The sequence below is a fragment of the Rattus norvegicus genome, chromosome 7 (genome assembly GCF_021556685.1).
Source record: "Rattus norvegicus strain SHRSP/BbbUtx chromosome 7, alternate assembly SHRSP_T2T, whole genome shotgun sequence".
Taxonomy (NCBI): Eukaryota; Metazoa; Chordata; class Mammalia; order Rodentia; family Muridae; genus Rattus; species Rattus norvegicus.
In genome coordinates this window covers 11,612,278-11,634,059 of record NC_141540.1, presented here as the reverse complement: position 1 = coordinate 11,634,059, position 21,782 = coordinate 11,612,278, and the positions used below count along the sequence as shown (strand labels likewise).

General features: G+C 39.3%; 1 pseudogene; it reads left to right on the top strand.

The window, feature by feature from the left end:
• Positions 1-3,660: 3,660 nt before the first annotated feature.
• Positions 3,661-4,561, top strand: Rpl5-ps8 (ribosomal protein L5, pseudogene 8; annotated as a pseudogene).
• Positions 4,562-21,782: the final 17,221 nt, after the last annotated feature.

Here is a 21,782-nt window from a genome sequence, read left to right as displayed (position 1 = left end):
TTTTATGTAGAGGTCCTTGATGCACTTAGACTTGATCTTTGTAAAAGATGAAAAGAATGGGTCAATTTGCATTCTTCGACATGTTGACCACCAGTTTAACTAGCACCATTTGTTCCTTTGTTTGAGATCTTCTCAATTTATTTCTTCAGAGATTTGAAGTTCTTGTCATATAGATATTTCACTTTCTTGGTCAGCATCACACCATTTCATACTACTTGTGACATTGTAAAAGATGTCATTTCCCTAATTTTTTCTCACCCGCTTATCCTTTGAGTAGAGGAAGGGTACTGATTTGTTTGAATTAATTTTGTATCCAACCACTTTGCTGAAGTTGTTTAATTATCCATAGGAGTTCTCTTGTGGACTTTTATGTACAATCATATCATCTGCAAATAGTGACATCTTGACTTCTTCCTATCCAATTTGTATCTCTTTGATATCCATTTTTTGCCTAATTGCTCTGGCTAGAACATCAGGTACTATATTGAATAGACAGTGGGAGAGTGGGCAGCCTTGTCTTGTCCCTGATTTTAGTGGGATTGCTTCAAGTTTCTCTCTATTTAGTTTGATATTAGCTATTGGGTTCCTGTATTTTGCTTTCATTATATTTAGTTATGATCCTTGAATTTCTATTTTCTCCAATAATTTTAGCATGGAAAATTGTTGTTTTGTGAAAGGCCTTTTCTGCAAGTAATGAAATTATCATGTGCTTTTTATTTCTGTGTGTTTGTTTATAGTCTGGATAACATTGATGGATTTCCATATACCCCAATCTCACCAATGCACAGATCATGTAAACTGAAGCTAAACAGAAACATAGTGAAACTAACAAAAGTTATGACCCAAATGGACTTAGCAGAAATCTACAGATAATTTCATCCTTAAACAAAAGAATATACCTTCCTGTCACCACTTCATGGTACCTTCTCTGTTATTGATCATGTAATAATTCAAAAAAAAAGCCTCAACAAATATAAGAAGATTCAAATAATCGCATGCCTCCTATCAAATCACAGCAGACTAAAGCTGGCCTTCAACAACAACAACAACAACAAAAAAAAAAACCAGGGAGCCAACATGGAAACTGATCAACTATCTGCTCAATCATAACTTGGTCAAGGAAGAAATAAAGACAGACTTTTCAGAATTTAATGAAAATGAAGGCACAATATACCCAAACTTATGGGATAGAATAAAAGTAGTGCTAAATGAAAAAATTGTAGCTCTCAGTGCATCCACAAAGAAACTGGAGAGAGCATATAGTAACAGGCTGACAGCACATCTCAAATCTCTAGAATATAAAGAAGCAAATACAGGAAAAGGAGTAGACAGTCAAACTCAGAGTTGAAATCAACCAAGTAGAAACAAACAAGCTAAACTATAGAAAAAAAATCAGCAAACCAGGAGCTTTTTTTTTTTTTTTTGAAAAAAATCAACAAGATAGATAAACACTTAGTCAACCTAACCTGAGGGCCCAGAGACAGTATGCAAATTAAGAAAATCAGATATTAAAATGGAGACATAACAACAGAAACCTAATAAATTCAAAATATTATCAGATCCTACTACAAAATCTATACTCAACAAAACTGGAAATCTAGATGAAGTGGATGATTTTCTAGATAGATACCAAGTATCAAAGTTAAATCAGGATCAGCTAAATCATCTAAATGGTCCCATAACCCCTAAGGAAATAGAAGCAGTCATTAAAATTTCACAACCAAATAATTCCCATGACCAGATGGTTTTAGTGCAGAATTATATCAGACATTCAAAGAAGGCCTAATACCAATACTTCTCAGAGTATTACATAAAATAGAAACAGAAAGAACACTACCTAATACATTCTATGCAGCTACAGTTACACTAATGCCCAAACCACATAAAGATGCAACAAAGAAAGAGAACTTCAGACCTCTTTTGCTCTTGAATATTGATGCAAAAATACTCAATAAAATTCTTGCAAACCAAATCCAAGTACACATCAGAATGATCATTCACCATGATCAAGTAGGCTCCATCCCAGAGACGCAGAGATTGTTCAATATGTGGAAATCCATCAACATAATCCACTGCCTCAGGTTCTTTTTTTTTTTTTTTTGGTTCTTTTTTTCTGAGCTGGGGACTGAACCCAGGGCCTTGCGTTTCCTAGGCAAGCGCTTTACCACTGAGCTAAATCCCCAAGCCCCTGCCTCAGGTTCTTAATTAGAGCTCTTACTGTTAATATAAAGTCTCATTGTGTAGATTACATGAATTGAGCTTGCCACCTTCCTAACTCAGCTTCCTTGCATTTCACAGCCTGCAGCTACTAAATTATTTTAACTAACTGATAAGATGGTTTGAAAATTGTTTTGCATGTTTTTAATTATTTTCTTTCCTTTACTTAGGGCCACTTTCCATTTAGATTTTCTATACATAGGCTATTTTGCTGTTTAAATAAGTGGGAAATAGTATTAGCTAATTTCCAGGAGATGATTTCAGCTACCATAATTTTAAAGAAAATGTAAGAATAAATTGGTTGAACGCATATGTATTATCTCATGATATCTCTGATATTTTAAAAAGTGTTTTAAAAGGGAATGTTGTCTACGGCAAAAGGTAAGATGCTCAGAGATGCAGTTGAAATGAATGTAACTTTATTTTTAAAAATTAACATTGTAGTAGTCTGCTTTTAATTAACATGAATGATTTTTTAATGTTAATTTTCCTGTCCAGAAGATTAAATATTATTTCAAGGAGCATAATTGCCTTTTGTATAATTCTTCCTACAGTCAAGAAAGGTGAATCGAACATGTTCTGTTAATGGTAAGTGAAATGATATTGTTTTTTGTAAAAACACCTAAGAATAATTTAACATATTATAACATCCATAAGAAAATATAAAATAAAAAGACAACCTGAAACTCAGATTTGAGATGACCAGGGATATTAAGTTGAGGTAAAAGGAGGATGTGTGAGTGAATGTGATCAATATACATTGTATATTTACATGAAATTTTCAAGTAATAAGACATACTATTTTAAACATTTAAGAATAATTATATAAACAATGAAACACGAACTACTTTAGGATTTAAAGAATAATACATAAAGCCATGATTTGATATGTTTAATCTTATAAAACATTAATAATTCCTCACTTATGTTATGATTCATAAAATAAAATTTATGAAGTCTGTTTCATGTAATTGTATTTGTGTTTGTAGCTTTTGAACCAAAAATCATACTGGAGAGTTGTGGAGAAAATTGTAGCCCTCCTGTTGGCTAATTAGTGAAAACCTATGTGTATCAGAAGTCTTTAAACATCAAAGGTAGAAGTTACTTGTTTCCAAGAGCATCAGATACATAGGTTTTAGTATATTATTAAAAAAGAAAAATTCCTTTGGGAATATTGATTGTGATCAATGAATTTTTAAGCAGCATAGCATAAATAATTTCTAATTATTATTCTAATATCAAATTCAATTTTCCAAAAAGAAGTATCTTCATCTTAGGTTTGAAAATATTGGAATACTCACATTTAATTACAAAAATGCTAAATTGTTTTGCTAAGGATTAGATGGATATATTATCACAAAGTAAAGTACTGCGTTTTCTCTCTAGTGTGGCCTAATTTGCAAGTCTGCATGGAGAGACAGTTACATGTCTCTGTTCTGCAAGATGGGGTTCATGGAATTTGTCAAGAATAAGGCCTATTTAAAAGATAACAAGTAAGATTTAGCAGGCGGCAAGAGGGTAAAACTGACTACTATGTACAGAAACTATTGATGACTCAGGACAAAAGTAAGTACTGTTGTACTTTTTCTGTTGACCCAAATATAGGATGATAGTTCATGTAACTAACAGAGATATCATCTGCTAAATTGCATATGCCCATATAGAAGATTTGATTGTCTCTTCAGAGCATATGCAAATGAACTTCCAAAACACAGTGTGAAAGTTGGCCTGACAAATTATTCTGCAGCCTATTGCCCTGGCCTGCTGCTAGCATGCATGTTTCTCAATAGGTTTGGCATGGACAAGATCTATGAAGGCCAAGTAGAGGTGAATCGAGATAAATACAATATGGAAAGCACTGAAGGTCGGTATGGTACCTTCATTTGCTATTTGGATGCAGGTCTTGCTGGAACTACAACTGGCAATAAAGTTTTCAGGCCCCTAAATGAAGGTATGGATGGAGGCTTGTCTATTCCTTTCAGTAGCAAACAATTTCCTGGTTATGACTCTGAAAGGAAGGACTTCAATGCAGAGGTGCATCAGAAACACACCATGGGTCAAAATGTGGCAGACTACATATGCTATGTAACAGAGGAAGATGAAGATGAGTATAAGAAACAGTTCTCTCAGGAATCAGGAAAAACATAACTCCAGACATGATGGAGGAGATGTATAAGAAATCCCAAGCAGCTATTCGAGAGAATCCAGTCTATCAAAGAAGCCTAAGAGAGAAGTGAAGAAGAGTTGGAATCATCTGAAAATGTCTCATGCTCAGAAGAAAGACCGGGCTTCTCAAAAGAAGGCAAAATTCCTCAGAGCTCAGGGATGGGCTGCTGAAAGCTAAAGCAATTTTCAATGAAGATTATACTTGAACAAAGATTTTTTTTTCAGTTTCAAGGGGTATGTGGACTTTCTGTTGATTTTGTGTTATTGGATTCCAACCTTATTCCATAGTGATGTGATAGTATGGATGGGATTACTTCAATTTTCTTGTGCCTGTTGAGGTTGTGTTGTGTTCAATTATATAGTCAATTTTGTAGAAGGTTCCATGTATTGCTGAGAAGTTATATATATTTTTTTTGTTCTGATGTGAAAAATTCTGTAGATGTGTATTAAATCCATTTGGTTCATAACTTCTGTTAGTTTCAATGTGTTTCTGTTTAATTTATGTTTCAGTGACCTGTCCATTGGTGAGATAAGCCAGACCATAGAGTGGAAAAGAGAAAACATCTTCAAAAAATGGTGCTGGCATAACTGGCATTTTACATGTAGAAGAATGAAAATAGATCCATATTTATCACCTTGCACAAACCTAAAGTCCAAGTGGATCAAGAACCTCAACATAAAACCAGATATACTGCATCTAGTATGAAAAAAATGAGAGAGAGCCTTGAATGTATTGGCATGGGAAAAAAATCCTGAAAAGGACACCAATGGCTCAGGCTATGTTAACAACCATTGACAAATGAGGCATCATGAAACTGAAAGACTTTTGTAAAAATGACACAGTCAATAGGACAAAATGGTAACCTACAGTTTGGTAAAAGATCTTCACCAACCACACATCAGATAGACAGGTAATATCCACAATATATAAAGAACTCAAGAAGTTAAACTTTAGGAATCCAAATAAGCCAATTAAAATAGGGCTCAGAGCTAAAGAGAGAATTCTCAACAGAGATAACTTGAATGACTGAGAAGTACTTATTGTAATGTTCAACATCCTTCTTAGTCATCAGGGAAATGCAAATCAAGAAGACCATGGAATTCTGCCTTACACTCATTACAATGGCTAAAATCAAACTCAAGTGGCAGCACATGCTGACAGGGATGAGGAGAAAAGGGGAGCACTTCTCCACAGCTGGAGGGATTGCAAACTGGTATAACCACTGTGGAGATAAATCTGGTGGTTCCTCAGAAATTTGGAAATGTTGCTAGCTATACTACTCATGGGCATATACTCAAAAGATGCTCCACCATATCACAAGGACATATGCTCCACTATGTAGAGCAGTCTGATTCATAATAGCCAGAAAATGGATGCAAACCAGATGACCCTCAACCAATGTATGGATACAGAAAGTGTGGTTTACTAACACAAAGGAATATTATTCAGCTATTTAAAAACAAGGGCACCATAAATTTTGCAGGTACATGGATGGAACTAGAAAGTATCCTGAGTGAGATAACCCAGACTCTAAAGGACATGCATAGTATGTACTCAGTTATTAGAGGATATTAACCAAAAAGTACAGAATATCCAGGATACAACTTACAGACACTGAGAAGTTAAACAAGAAAGAAGGCCCAGGTGAGGATACTCCAATCACACTTAGAAGGAGAAACAAAATAATCATGAGATACTGAGAAAGGGAGGGACAATGGAAAAGGTCAAGGATTAGGCGTGAGGGTAAACAGCAGAAAAGCCCAGAGGACCAGGAGAATGAATGGAACTTTGCAGCTACAAGAGGACATGGGGGCATGGGGGAACGTCTAGAAAGTGCCAGAAATCTGAGATGTGAGAGGTTCTCAGGAGACAATGGGAATGACCTTAGACATAATACTCAACAGCGGGAGAGGGAACCTAAAGAGACCACCAGCAATAGATAGATAGGACCCCTAGTGAGTGGATGGGGTCATCAAACCACGTTCAATTTTTTTTGACTCATAATTTCTCCTGTCTAAAAAAAATGAAGGGACAAAATGGAGCAGAGACTGAAGGAAAGGCTGTTCAGTGACTGGTCCAATTTGGGATCTATCCCATGCTTACAAATGTGAGCCTAGCATGGATGTCCTCTGAAAGGCTGTACCAGCAGCTATGACAGGTGCAGATAAGTTTATCCAACCACTGAACTGAAGTTGAAGACCCCTATGGAAGAGCTAGGGGAAGGATTGAAGGAGCTGAAGGAGATGGCAAACCTATTGGAAGAGCAAAGAACTCAGACCCCTGGGAGCTCCCAAAGGCTAAGCCACCAACCAAAGAGCAACACAGGCTGGTCTGAGGCTCCAGGCATATTATATAGCAGAGGACTCCCTTGTCTGGCCTTAGTTGGAGAGGATAAACCTAATCCTTGTTGCCCCAGGTTGGGGTAGGCACCCTCTCAGAAGCAAAGTGGAGGGGTTTCTGACAGAGTGAGACTGGGAAGGGGGCAACATCTGGAATATAAAGTAATAAAATAAGTAATAAAAAGGAATTTCTTTATGAATCAGAGAGAGAGAGAGAGAGAGAGAGAGAGAGAGAGAGAGAGAGAGAGAGAGCAAAAATGAAACCAAAAATAAACAAAAAAAATCCCCAAATATTAAAGTAGTATATTTTGAATTTCCCTAATTTTGGTTTTGTTCAAGTTTACTTAGATACAATTGAGCTGATGCCAAGAAGTGCTTGCCAATAGAGGCCTGGTAAATCTGTCCCCTGGGAGGCTCTGTCGAGACTTCAGCAATACAGATGTAGATGCATGCAGTCAAACATCATACTGAGAGTGGGGATGCTAATGGAGAAGTTAGGGCAAAGACTGAAGGTGTTGAAGGGGTTTACAACCCCATAAGAAGAACAAAAATAACAACCAACCAGAACCCCATAGCTCCCTGGACCTAAACAACCAACCAAAGAATACCCATGCACAGGGAACATGGTTCCAGCTTAAATGAATTAGAGGATTACCTTATCTGACATCACTGGGAGGGGATCCTCTTGGCCATGTGGAGGTTTCCAGGGTTAGGTAATGCTAGGTCACTGAGGCAGGAGTGGGCGGGCAGTTGGAAGAATACCCTCATAGAGGCACGCGATGGGGAGAGGATAGGAGGTTTGTGGAAGGAAAACTGGGAAGGGAGTAGCATTTGGAATGTAAAAAAATAAAGTAACCAATAAAATTGAAAAAGGAAATTAATAATCAATGTTTAATCAAGATAGGATTAAAATGAGACAGATATTATTTTTAGCTGAAACCATAAATAGATATGAGTCAATAAACCCATTATTTCTCATATGAAAATATATGAGCTAACAACACAAGATTTATTTGATTTTTTTCTCTGATAAAATTTTTCTAATGTTGACTGGACATCTACTAATAATGTAATCAAACTATAGGTTAAATTCTATTCTTAGGAAAGTTTACTTACAAGTGTTATAAGTTTTGTAGGATATCAGATTTGTAGATGTCTTAAGAACATGAAAATTTTAAACATTTAGAAAACAGATTGTTTATTCAGTCCTTTGGAATTCTGCACCTGAAATACTGCTGAATATTTTTCATTAATTATATACATGATGTTCATATAACAAATTATATTACCTAAATAATAAAATTATTTGCAAAGTTACTTATAGAACTATTAACTGTAAATAGTGTGGTTGTATTTTATTTTTTGCTAAAGGTTATGGTATATAACACATACATAATCCTGATATTCAAATTTTTTTTTGCTTCCTTAGACAGGTAATTTTTACACTATTAATTCAGAAAGGATATTATGTCTATTAATGTATCTGTTCAGGCTTTAAAATATATATATGAAGAAATAATTATAAATATATACATATATATAACAGTACATTAAAGGCCAAACCAAATCTGCATAAAATTAATACATATTGTCTATCAATTAACTAATTATTTTATATAAAATTTTAAAGGAAATTTATTTTAAAGAATGCTTTATATTATGCTTAATAAATCATTTAGTTTCAATTTATTGAAGACCTCTGATATCAACTTTGCAATTCTAATAAGCTTGTTATATTAACAATATAATGTATTTTTATGCTCTACTTTTTTGTTTTCTGACATTGAGACTAAATCTGTTGCTGTTGCTCTTTTGTTTCTTACAATGACTTTGCTAATGCTTGCATGAATCTGTACATGCAGCAGATAACATGACCTTATGTCTTAACTACATGTAATTTTTAATATATCAATTCAGCTTCAATACAGCCGTTAGAGGCAGGGAACTTTAAAAGTGAGAGCACCACAATTTGTAGAGCTTTCTATTTATTACAGACTATCTCTTTTATGCAAGCTGGGAAAACAGTAGTAGATATATAATTATTATACATAAGAACAGGAAGGATCGCCCTGGGCAGCACCCCACGAGCGAACCTGAGCCTCGGGACCACAGGTAAGACCAAATTTTCTGCTGCAAGAAAGCTGCCTGGTGAGCTTGGGACACAGGGAAGCAGAATTTCTCTAGGACCAGGCACGTTCTGTGTTTACCAGAAGTCCCACACCCGCGGATCCCGGCCCGCAGTAGCTCTCTGCTCCCAGACCCAGTGAGAGACCCAACCGCCTGGTCAGGTGGGCACTCCTGAGGCTGCAGAGCAGAAGAGAACACCAACACTGCTCACCCCTGCCCACATCCCTGGCCCAAGAGGAAACTGTATAAGGCCTCTGGGCTCCCGTGGGGGAGGGCCCAGGAGCTGCAGGACACCTGCCTGAGACACCTCCGGAACCTGAAAGAAACAGACCGGATAAACAGTTCTCTGCACCCAAATCCCTTGGGAGGGAGAGCTAAACGTTCAGAGAGGCAGACAAGCCTGGGAAACCAGAAGAGACTGCTCCCTGCACACACATCTCGGACGCCAGAGGAAAAAGCCAAAGACCATCTGGAACCCTGGTGCACTGAAGCTCCCGGAAGGGGCAGCACGGGTCTTCCTGGTTGCTGCCGCTGCAGAGAGCCCCTGGGCAGCACCCCACGAGCGAACTTGAGCCTCAGGACCACAGGTAAGACCAAATTTTCTGCTGCAAGAAAGCTGCCTGGTGAACTCAAGACACAGGCCAACAGGAACAGCTGAAGACCTGTAGAGAGGAAAAACTACACGCCCGAAAGCAGAACACTCTGTCCCCATAACTGACTGAAAGAGAGGAAAACAGGTCTACAGCACTCCTGACACACAGGCTTATAGGACAGTCTAGCCACTGTCAGAAATAGCAGAACAAAGTAACACTAGAGATAATCTGATGGCGAGAGGCAAGCGCAGGAACCCAAGCAACAGAAACCAAGACTACATGCCATCATCGGAGCCCAATTCTCCCACCAAAACAAACATGGAATATCCAAACACACCAGAAAAGCAAGATCTAGTTTCAAAATCATATTTGATCATGATGCTGGAGGACTTCAAGAAAGACATGAACACACTTAGGGAAGCACAGGAAAACATTAATAAACAAGTAAAAGCCTACAGAGAGGAATCGCAAAAATCCCTGAAAGAATTCCAGGAAAACACAATCAAACAGTTGAAGGAATTAAAAATGGAAATAGAAGCAATCAAGAAAGAACACATGGAAACAACCCTGGATATAGAAAACCAAAAGAAGAGACAAGGAGCTGTAGATACAAGCTTCACCAACAGAATACAAGAGATGGAAGAGAGAATCTCAGGAGCACAAGATTCCATAGAAATCATTGACTCAACTGTCAAAGATAATGTAAAGCGGAAAAAGCTACTGGTCCAAAACATACAGGAAATCCAGGACTCAATGAGAAGATCAAACCTAAGGATAATAGGTATAGAAGAGAGTGAAGACTACCAGCTCAAAGGACCAGTAAATATCTTCAACAAAATCATAGAAGAAAACTTCCCTAACCTAAAAAAAGAGATACCCATAGACATACAAGAAGCCTACAGAACTCCAAACAGATTGGACCAGAAAAGAAACACCTCCCGTCACATAGTTGTCAAAACACCAAACGCACAAAATAAAGAAAGAATATTAAAAGCAGTAAGGGAAAAAGGTCAAGTATCATATAAAGGGAGACCTATCAGAATCACACCAGACTTCTCGCCAGAAACTATGAAGGCCAGAAGATCCTGGACTGATGTTATACAGACCCTAAGAGAACACAAATGCCAGCCCAGGTTACTGTATCCAGCAAAACTCTCAATTAACATTGATGGAGAAACCAAGATATTCCATGACAAAACCAAATTTACACAATATCTTTCTACAAATCCAGCACTACAAAGGATAATAAATGGTAAAGCCCAACATAAGGAGGCAAGCTATACCCTAGAAGAAGCAAGAAACTAATCGTCTTGGCAACAAAACAAAGAGAATGAAAGCACACAAACATAACCTCACATCCAAATATGAATATAACGGGAAGCAATAATCACTATTCCTTAATATCTCTCAATATCAATGGCCTCAACTCCCCAATAAAAAGACATAGATTAACAAACTGGATACGCAACGACTACCCTGCATTCTGCTGCCTACAGGAAACACACCTCAGACACAAAGACAGACACTACCTCAGAGTGAAAGGCTGGAAAACAACTTTCCAAGCAAATGGTCAGAAGAAGCAAGCTGGAGTAGCCATTCTAATATCAAATAAAATCAATTTCCAACTAAAAGTCATCAAAAAAGATAAGGAAGGACACTTCATATTCATCAAAGGAAAAATCCACCAAGATGAACTCTCAATCCTAAATATCTATGCCCCAAATACAAGGGCACCTACATACGTAAAAGAAACCTTACTAAAGCTCAAAACACACATTGCACCTCACACAATAATAGTGGGAGATATCAACACCCCACTCATCAATGGACAGATCATGGAAACAGAAATTCAACAGTGATGTCGACAGACTAAGAGAAGTCATGAGCCAAATGGACTTAATGGATATTTATAGAACATTCTATCCTAAAGCAAAAGGATATACCTTCTTCTCAGCTCCTCATGGTACTTTCTCCAAAATTGACCATATAATTGGTCATAAAACGGGCCTCAACAGGTACAGAAAGCTAGAAATAATCCCATGCGTGCTATCGGACCACCACGGCCTAAAACTGGTCTTCAATAACAATAAGGGAAGAATGCCCGCATATACGTGGAAATTGAACAATGCTCTACTCCATGATAACCTGGTCAAGGAAGAAATAAAGAAAGAAATTAAAAACTTTTTAGAATTTAATGAAAATGAAGATACAACATTCTCAAACTTATGGGACACAATGAAAGCTGTGCTAAGAGGAAAACTCATAGCGCTGAGTGCCTGCAGAAAGAAACAGGAAAGAGCATATGTCAGCAGCTTGACAGCACACCTAAAAGCTCTAGAACAAAAAGAAGCAAATACACCCAGGAGGAGTAGAAGGCAGGAAATAATCAAACTCAGAGCTGAAATCAACCAAGTAGAAACAAAAAGGACCATAGAAAGAATCAACAGAACCAAAAGTTGGTTCTTTGAGAAAATCAACAAGATAGATAAACCCTTAGCCAGACTAACGAGAGGACACAGAGAGTGTGTCCAAATTAACAAAATCAGAAATGAAAAGGGAGACATAACTACAGATTCAGAGGAAATTCAAAAAATCATCAGATCTTACTATAAAAACCTATATTGAACAAAATTTGAAAATCTTCAGGAAATGGACAATTTCCTAGACAGATACCAGGTATCGAGGTTAAATCAGGAACAGATAAACCAGTTAAACAACCCCATAACTCCTAAGGAAATAGAAGCAGTCATTAAAGGTCTCCCAACCAAAAAGAGCCCAGGTCCAGACGGGTTTAGTGCAGAATTCTATCAAACCTTCATAGAAGACCTCATACCAATATTATCCAAACTATTCCACAAAATTGAAACAGATGGAGCCCTACCGAATTCCTTCTACGAAGCCACAATTACTCTTATACCTAAACCACACAAAGACACAACAAAGAAAGAGAACTTCAGACCAATTTCCCTTATGAATATCAACGCAAAAATACTCAATAAAATTCTGGCAAACCGAATTCAAGAGCACATCAAAACAATCATCCACCATGATCAAGTAGGCTTCATCCCAGGCATGCAGGGATGGTTTAATATACGGAAAACCATCAACGTGATCCATCATATAAACAAACTGAAAGAACAGAACCACATGATCATTTCATTAGATGCTGAGAAAGCATTTGACAAAATTCAACACCCCTTCATGATAAAAGTCCTGGAAAGAATAGGAATTCAAGGCCCATACCTAAACATAGTAAAAGCCATATACAGCAAACCAGTTGCTAACATTAAACTAAATGGAGAGAAACTTGAAGCAATCCCACTAAAATCAGGTACTAGACAAGGCTGCCCACTCTCTCCCTACTTATTCAATATAGTTCTTGAAGTTCTAGCCAGAGCAATCAGACAACCAAAGGAGATCAAAGGGATACAGATCAGAAAAGAAGAGGTCAAAATATCACTATTTGCAGATGACATGATAGTATATTTAAGTGATCCCAAAAGTTCCACCAGAGAACTACTAAAGCTGATAAACAACTTCAGCAAAGTGGCTTGGTATAAAATTAACTCAAATAAATCAGTTGCCTTCCTCTATACAAAAGAGAAACAAGCCGAGAAAGAAATTAGGGAAACGACACCCTTCATAATAGACCCAAATAATATAAAGTACCTCGGTGTGACTTTAACCAAGCAAGTAAAAGATCTGTACAATAAGAACTTCAAGACACTGAGGAAAGAAATTGAAGAAGACCTCAGAAGATGGAAAGATCTCCCATGCTCATGGATTGGCAGGATTAATATAGTAAAAATGGCCATTTTACCAAAAGCAATCTACAGATTCAATGCAATCCCCATCAAAATAACAATCCAATTCTTCAAAGAGTTAGACAGAACAATTTGCAAATTCATCTGGAATAACAAAAAACCCAGGATAGCTAAAGCTATCCTCAACAATAAAAGAACTTCAGGGGGAATCACTATCCCTGAACTCAAGCAGTATTACAGAGCAATAGTGATAAAAACTGCATGGTATTGGTACAGAGACAGACAGATAGACCAATGGAATAGAATTGAAAACCCAGAAATGAACCCACACACCTATGGTCACTTGATTTTTGACAAAGGAGCCAAAACCATCCAATGGAAAAAAGATAGCATTTTCAGCAAATGGTGCTGGTTCAACTGGAGGGCAACATGTAGAAGAATGCACATCGATCCATGCTTATCACCCTGTACAAAGCTTAAGTCCAAGTGGATCAAGGACCTCCACATCAAACCAGACACACTCAAACTAATAGAAGAAAAACTAGGGAAGCATCTGGAACACATGGGCACTGGAAAAAATTTCCTGAACAAAACACCAATGGCTTATGCTCTAAGATCAAGAATCGACAAATGGGATCTCATAAAACTGCAAAGCTTCTGTAAGGCAAAGGACACTGTGGTTAGGACAAAACGGCAACCAACAGATTGGGAAAAGATCTTTACCAATCCTACAACAGATAGAGGCCTTATATCCAAAATATACAAAGAACTCAAGAAGTTAGACCGCAGGGAAACAAATAACCCTATTAAAAAATGGGGTTCAGAGCTAAACAAAGAATTCACAGCTGAGGAATGCCGAATGGCTGAGAAACACCTAAAGAAATGTTCAACATCTTTAGTCATAAGGGAAATGCAAATCAAAACAACCCTGAGATTTCACCTCACACCAGTGCGATTGGCTAAGATCAAAAACTCAGGTGACAGCAGATGCTGGCGAGGATGTGGAGATAGAGGAACACTCCTCCATTGTTGGTGGGATTGCAGACTGGTAAAACCATTCTGGAAATCAGTCTGGAGGTTCCTCAGAAAATTGGACATTGAACTGCCTGAGGATCCAGCTATACCTCTCTTGGGCATATACCCAAAAGATGCCTCAACATATAAATGAGACACGTGCTCCACTATGTTCATCGCAGCCTTATTTATAATAGCCAGAAGCTGGAAAGAACCCAGATGCCCTTCAACAGAGGAATGGATACAGAAAATGTGGTACATCTACACAATGGAATATTACTCAGCTATCAAAAACAAGGAGTTTATGAAATTCGTAGGCAAATGGTTGGAACTGGAAAATATCATCCTGAGTGAGCTAACGCAATCACAGAAAGACATACATGGTATGCACTCATTGATAAGTGGCTTTTAGCCCAAATGATTGAATTACCCTAGATCCCTAGAACAAACGAAACTCAAGATGGATGATCAAAATGTGAATGCTTCACTCCTTCTTTAAATGAGGAAAAAGAATACCCTTGGCAGGGAAGGGAGAGGCAAAGATTAAAACAGAGAGTGAAGGAACACCCATTCAGAGCCTGCCCCACATGTGGCCCATACATATACAGCCACCCAATTATACAAGATGGATGAAGCAAAGAAGTGCAGACTGGGAGAGAGAGACCCAACCGCCTGGTCAGGTGGGCACTCCTGAGGCTGCAGAGCAGAAGAGACCACCAACACTGCTCACCCCTGCCCACATCCCTGGCCCAAGAGTAAACTGTATAAGGCCTCTGGGCTCCCGTGGGGGAGGGCCCAGGAGCAACAGGACACCTGCCAGAGACACCGCTGGACCCTGAAGGAAACAGACCGGATAAACAGTTCTCTGCACCCAAATCCCGTGGGAGGGAGAGCTAAACGTTCAGAGAGGCAGACAAGCCTGGGAAACCAGAAGAGACTGCTCCCTGCACACACATCTCGGACGCCAGAGGAAAAAGCCAAAGACCATCTGGAACCCTGGTGCACTGAAGCTCCCGGAAGGGGCGGCACAGGTCTTCCTGGTTGCTGCCGCTGCAGAGAGCCCCTGGTCAGCACCCCACGAGCGAACCTGAGCCTCGCGACCACAGGTAAGACCAAATTTTCTTCTGCAAGAAAGCTGCCTGGTGAGCTTGGGACACACGGAAGCAGAATTTCTCTAGGACCAGGCACGTTCTGTGTTTACCGGAAGTCCCACACCCGAGGATCCCGGCCCGCAGCAGCTCTCTGCTTCCAGACCCGGTGAGTGAGAGACCCAACCACCTGGTCAGGTGGGCACTCCTGAGGCTGCAGAGCAGAAGAGAACACCAACACTGCTCACCCCTGCCCACATCCCTGGCCCAAGAGGATACTGTATAAGGCCTCTGGGCTCCCGTGGGGGAGGGCCCAGGAGCAGTAGGACACCTGCCAGAGACACCACCGGACCCTGAAGGAAACCGACCGGATAAACAGTTCTCTGCACCCAAATCCCGTGGGAGGGAGAGCTAAACCTTCAGAGAGGCAGACAAGCCTGTGAAACCAGAAGAGACTGCTCCCTGCACACACATCTCGGACGCCAGAGGAAAAAGCCAAAGACCATCTGGAACCCTGGTGCACTGAAGCTCCCGGAAGGGGCGGCACAGGTCTTCCTGGTTGCTGCCGCTGCAGAGAGCCCCTGGGCAGCACCCCACGAGCGAACTTGAGCCTCAGGACCACAGGGAAGACCAAATTTTCTGCTGCAAGAAAGCTGCCTGGTGAACTCAAGACACAGGCCCACAGGAACAGCTGAAGACCTGTAGAGAGGAAAAACTACACGCCCGAAAGCAGAACACTCTGACCCATAACTGACTGAAAGAGAGGAAAACAGGTCTACAGCACTCCTGACACACAGGCTTATAGGACAGTCTAGCCACTGTCAGAAATAGCAGAACAAAGTAACACTAGAGATAATCTGATGGCGAGAGGCAAGCGCAGGAACCCAAGCAACAGAAACCAAGACTACATGCCATCATCGGAGCCCAATTCTCCCACCAAAACAAACATGGAATATCCAAACACACCAGAAAAGCAAGATCTAGTTTCAAAATCATATTTGATCATGATGCTGGAGGACTTCAAGAAAGACATGAACACACTTAGGGAAGCACAGGAAAACATTAATAAACAAGTAAAAGCCTACAGAGAGGAATCGCAAAAATCCCTGAAAGAATTCCAGGAAAACACAATCAAACAGTTGAAGGAATTAAAAATGGAAATAGAAGCAATCAAGAAAGAACACATGGAAACAACCCTGGATATAGAAAACCAAAAGAAGAGACAAGGAGCTGTAGATACAAGCTTCACCAACAGAATACAAGAGATGGAAGAGAGAATCTCAGGAGCAGAAGATTCCATAGAAATCATTGACTCAACTGTCAAAGATAATGTAAAGCGGAAAAAGCTACTGGTCCAAAACATACAGGAAATCCAGGACTCAATGAGAAGATCAAACCTAAGGATAATAGGTATAGAAGAGAGTGAAGACTACCAGCTCAAAGGACCAGTAAATATCTTCAACAAAATCATACCAGAAAACTTCCCTAACCTAAAAAAAGAGATACCCATAGACATACAAGAAGCCTACAGAACTCCAAACAGATTGGACCAGAAAAGAAACACCTCCCGTCACATAATTGTCAAAACACCAAACGCACAAAATAAAGAAAGAATATTAAAAGCAGTAAGGGAAAAAGGTCAAGTATCATATAAAGGGAGACCTATCAGAATCACACCAGACTTCTCGCCAGAAACTATGAAGGCCAGAAGATCCTGGACTGATGTTATACAGACCCTAAGGGAACACAAATGCCAGCCCAGGTTACTGTATCCAGCAAAACTCTCAATTAACATTGATGGAGAAACCAAGATATTCCATGAAAAAACCAAATTTACACAATATCTTTCTACAAATCCAGCACTACAAAGGATAATAAATGGTAAAGCCCAACATAAGGAGGCAAGCTATACCCTAGAAGGAGCAAGAAACTAATCGTCTTGGCAACAAAACAAAGAGAATGAAAGCACACAAACATAACCTCACATCCAAATATGAATATAACGGGAAGCAATAATCACTATTCCTTAATATCTCTCAATATCAATGGCCTCAACTCCCCAATAAAAAGACATAGATTAACAAACTGGATATGCAACGAGTACCCTGCATTCTGCTGCCTACAGGAAACACACCTCAGACACAAAGACAGACACTACCTCAGAGTGAAAGGCTGGAAAACAACTTTCCAAGCAAATGGTCAGAAGAAGCAAGCTGGAGTAGCCATTCTAATATCAAATAAAATCAATTTCCAACTAAAAGTCATCAAAAAAGATAAGGAAGGACACTTCATATTCATCAAAGGAAAAATCCACCAAGATGAACTCTCAATCCTAAATATCTATGCCCCAAATACAAGGGCACCTACATACGTAAAAGAAACCTTACTAAAGCTCAAAACACACATTGCACCTCACACAATAATAGTGGGAGATTTCAACACCCCACTCATCAATGGACAGATCATGGAAACAGAAATTCAACAGTGATGTCGACAGACTAAGAGAAGTCATGAGCCAAATGGACTTAACGGATATTTATAGAACATTCTATCCTAAAGCAAAAGGATATACCTTCTTCTCAGCTCCTCATGGTACTTTCTCCAAAATTGACCATATAATTGGTCATAAAACGGGCCTCAACAGGTACAGAAAGATAGAAATAATCCCATGCGTTCTATCGGACCACCACGGCCTAAAACTGGTCTACAATAACAATAAGGGAAGAATGCCCCCATATACGTGGAAATTGAACAATGCTCTACTCCATGATAACCTGGTCAAGGAAGAAATAAAGAAAGAAATTAAAAACTTTTTAGAATTTAATGAAAATGAAGATACAACATTCTCAAACTTATGGGACACAATGAAAGCTGTGCTAAGAGGAAAACTCATAGCGCTGAGTGCCTGCAGAAAGAAACAGGAAAGAGCATATGTCAGCAGCTTGACAGCACACCTACAAGCTCTAGAACAAGAAGAAGCAAATACACCCAGGAGGAGTAGAAGGCAGGAAATAATCAAACTCAGAGCTGAAATCAACCAAGTAGAAACAAAAAGGACCATAGAAAGAATCAACAGAACCAAAAGTTGGTTCTTTGAGAAAATCAACAAGATAGATAAACCCTTAGCCAGACTAACGAGAGGACACAGAGAGTGTGTCCAAATTAACAAAATCAGAAATGAAAAGGGAGACATAACTACAGATTCAGAGGAAATTCAAAAAATCATCAGATCTTACTATAAAAACCTATATTGAACAAAATTTGAAAATCTTCAGGAAATGGACAATTTCCTAGACAGATACCAGGTATCGAGGTTAAATCAGGAACAGATAAACCAGTTAAACAACCCCATAACTCCTAAGGAAATAGAAGCAGTCATTAAAGGTCTCCCAACCAAAAAGAGCCCAGGTCCAGACGGGTTTAGTGCAGAATTCTATCAAACCTTCATAGAAGACCTCATACCAATATTATCCAAACTATTCCACAAAATTGAAACAGATGGAGCCCTACCGAATTCCTTCTACGAAGCCACAATTACTCTTATACCTAAACCACACAAAGACACAACAAAGAAAGAGAACTTCAGAGCAATTTCCCTTATGAATATCGACGCAAAAATACTCAATAAAATTCTGGCAAACCGAATTCAAGAGCACATCAAAACAATCATCCACCATGATCAAGTAGGCTTCATCCCAGGCATGCAGGGATGGTTTAATATACGGAAAACCATCAACGTGATCCATCATATAAACAAACTGAAAGAACAGAACCACATGATCATTTCATTAGATGCTGAGAAAGCATTTGACAAAATTCAACACCCCTTCATGATAAAAGTCCTGGAAAGAATAGGAATTCAAGGCCCATACCTAAACATAGTAAAAGCCATATACAGCAAACCAGTTGCTAACATTAAACTAAATGGAGAGAAACTTGAAGCAATCCCACTAAAATCAGGTACTAGACAAGGCTGCCCACTCTCTCCCTACTTATTCAATATAGTTCTTGAAGTTCTAGCCAGAGCAATCAGACAACAAAAGGAGATCAAAGGGATACAGATCAGAAAAGAAGAGGTCAAAATATCACTATTTGCAGATGACATGATAGTATATTTAAGTGATCCCAAAAGTTCCACCAGAGAACTACTAAAGCTGATAAACAACTTCAGCAAAGTGGCTTGGTATAAAATTAACTCAAATAAATCAGTTGCCTTCCTCTATACAAAAGAGAAACAAGCCGAGAAAGAAATTAGGGAAACGACACCCTTCATAATAGACCCAAATAATATAAAGTACCTCGGTGTGACTTTAACCAAGCAAGTAAAAGATCTGTACAATAAGAACTTCAAGACACCGAGGAAAGAAATTGAAGAAGACCTCAGAAGATGGAAAGATCTCCCATGCTCATGGATTGGCAGGATTAATATAGTAAAAATGGCCATTTTACCAAAAGCAATCTACAGATTCAATGCAATCCCCATCAAAATAACAATCCAATTCTTCAAAGAGTTAGACAGAACAATTTGCAAATTCATCTGGAATAACAAAAAACCCAGGATAGCTAAAGCTATCCTCAACAATAAAAGAACTTCAGGGGGAATCACTATCCCTGAACTCAAGCAGTATTACAGAGCAATAGTGATAAAAACTGCATGGTATTGGTACAGAGACAGACAGATAGACCAATGGAATAGAATTGAAGACCCAGAAATGAACCCACACACCTATGGTCACTTGATTTTTGACAAAGGAGCCAAAACCATCCAATGGAAAAAAGATAGCATTTTCAGCAAATGGTGCTGGTTCAACTGGAGGGCAACATGTAGAAGAATGCAGATCGATCCATGCTTATCACCCTGTACAAAGCTTAAGTCCAAGTGGATCAAGGACCTCCACATCAAACCAGACACACTCAAACTAATAGAAGAAAAACTAGGGAAGCATCTGGAACACATGGGCACTGGAAAAAATTTCCTGAACAAAACACCAATGGCTTATGCTCTAAGATCAAGAATCGACAAATGGGATCTCATAAAACTGCAAAGCTTCTGTAAGGCAAAGGACACTGTGGTTAGGACAAAACGGCAACCAACAGATTGGGAAAAGATCTTTACCAATCCTACAACATATAGAGGCCTTATATCCAAAATATACAAAGAACTCAAGAAGTTAGACCGCAGGGAAACAAATAACCCTATTAAAAAATGGGGTTCAGAGCTAAACAAAGAATTCACAGCTGAGGAATGCCGAATGGCTGAGAAACACCTAAAGAAATGTTCAACATCTTTAGTCATAAGGGAAATGCAAATCAAAACAACCCTGAGATTTCACCTCACACCAGTGCGATTGGCTAAGATCAAAAACTCAGGTGACAGCAGATGCTGGCGAGGATGTGGAGAAAGAGGAATACTCCTCCATTGTTGGTGGGATTGCAGACTGGTAAAACCATTCTGGAAATCAGTCTGGAGGTTCCTCAGAAAATTGGACATTGAACTGCCTGAGGATCCAGCTATACCTCTCTTGGGCATATACCCAAAAGATGCCTCAACATATAAAAGAGACACGTGCTCCACTATGTTCATCGCAGCCTTATTTATAATAGCCAGAAAATGGAAAGAACCCAGATGCCCTTCAACTGAGGAATGGATACAGAAAATGTGGTACATCTACACAATGGAATATTACTCAGCTATCAAAAACAACGAGTTTATGAAATTCGTAGGCAAATGGTTGGAACTGGAAAATATCATCCTGAGTGAGCTAACCCAATCACAGAAAGACATACATGGTATGCACTCATTGATAAGTGGCTATTAGCCCAAATGCTTGAATTACCCTAGATCCCTAGAACAAACGAAACTCAAGACGGATGATCAAAATGTGAATGCTTCACTCCTTCTTTAAATGAGGAAAAAGAATACCCTTGGCAGGGAAGGGAGAGGCAAAGATTAAAACAGAGAGTGAAGGAACACCCATTCAGAGCCTGCCCCACATGTGGCCCATACATATACAGCCACCCAATTAGACAAGATGGATGAAACAAAGGAGTGCAGACCGACAGGAGCCGGATGTAGATCGCTCCTGAGAGACACAGCCAGAATACAGCAAATATAGAGGCGAATGCCAGCAGCAAATCACTGAACTGAGAATAGGTCCCCTATTGAAGGAATCAGAGAAAGAACTGGAAGAGCTTGAAGGGGCTCGAGACCCCAAAAGTACAACAATGCCAAGAAACCAGAGCTTCCAGGGACTAAGCCACTACCTAAAGACTATACATGGACTGACCCTGGACTCTGACCCCATAGGTAGCAATGAATATCCTAGTAAGAGCACCAGTGGAAGGGGAAGCCCTGGGTCCTGCTAAGACTGAACCCCCAGTGAACTAGTCTATGGGGGGAGGGCGGCAATGGGGGGAGGGTTGGGAGGGGAACACCCATAAGGAAGGGGAGGGGGGAGGGGGATGTTTGCCCG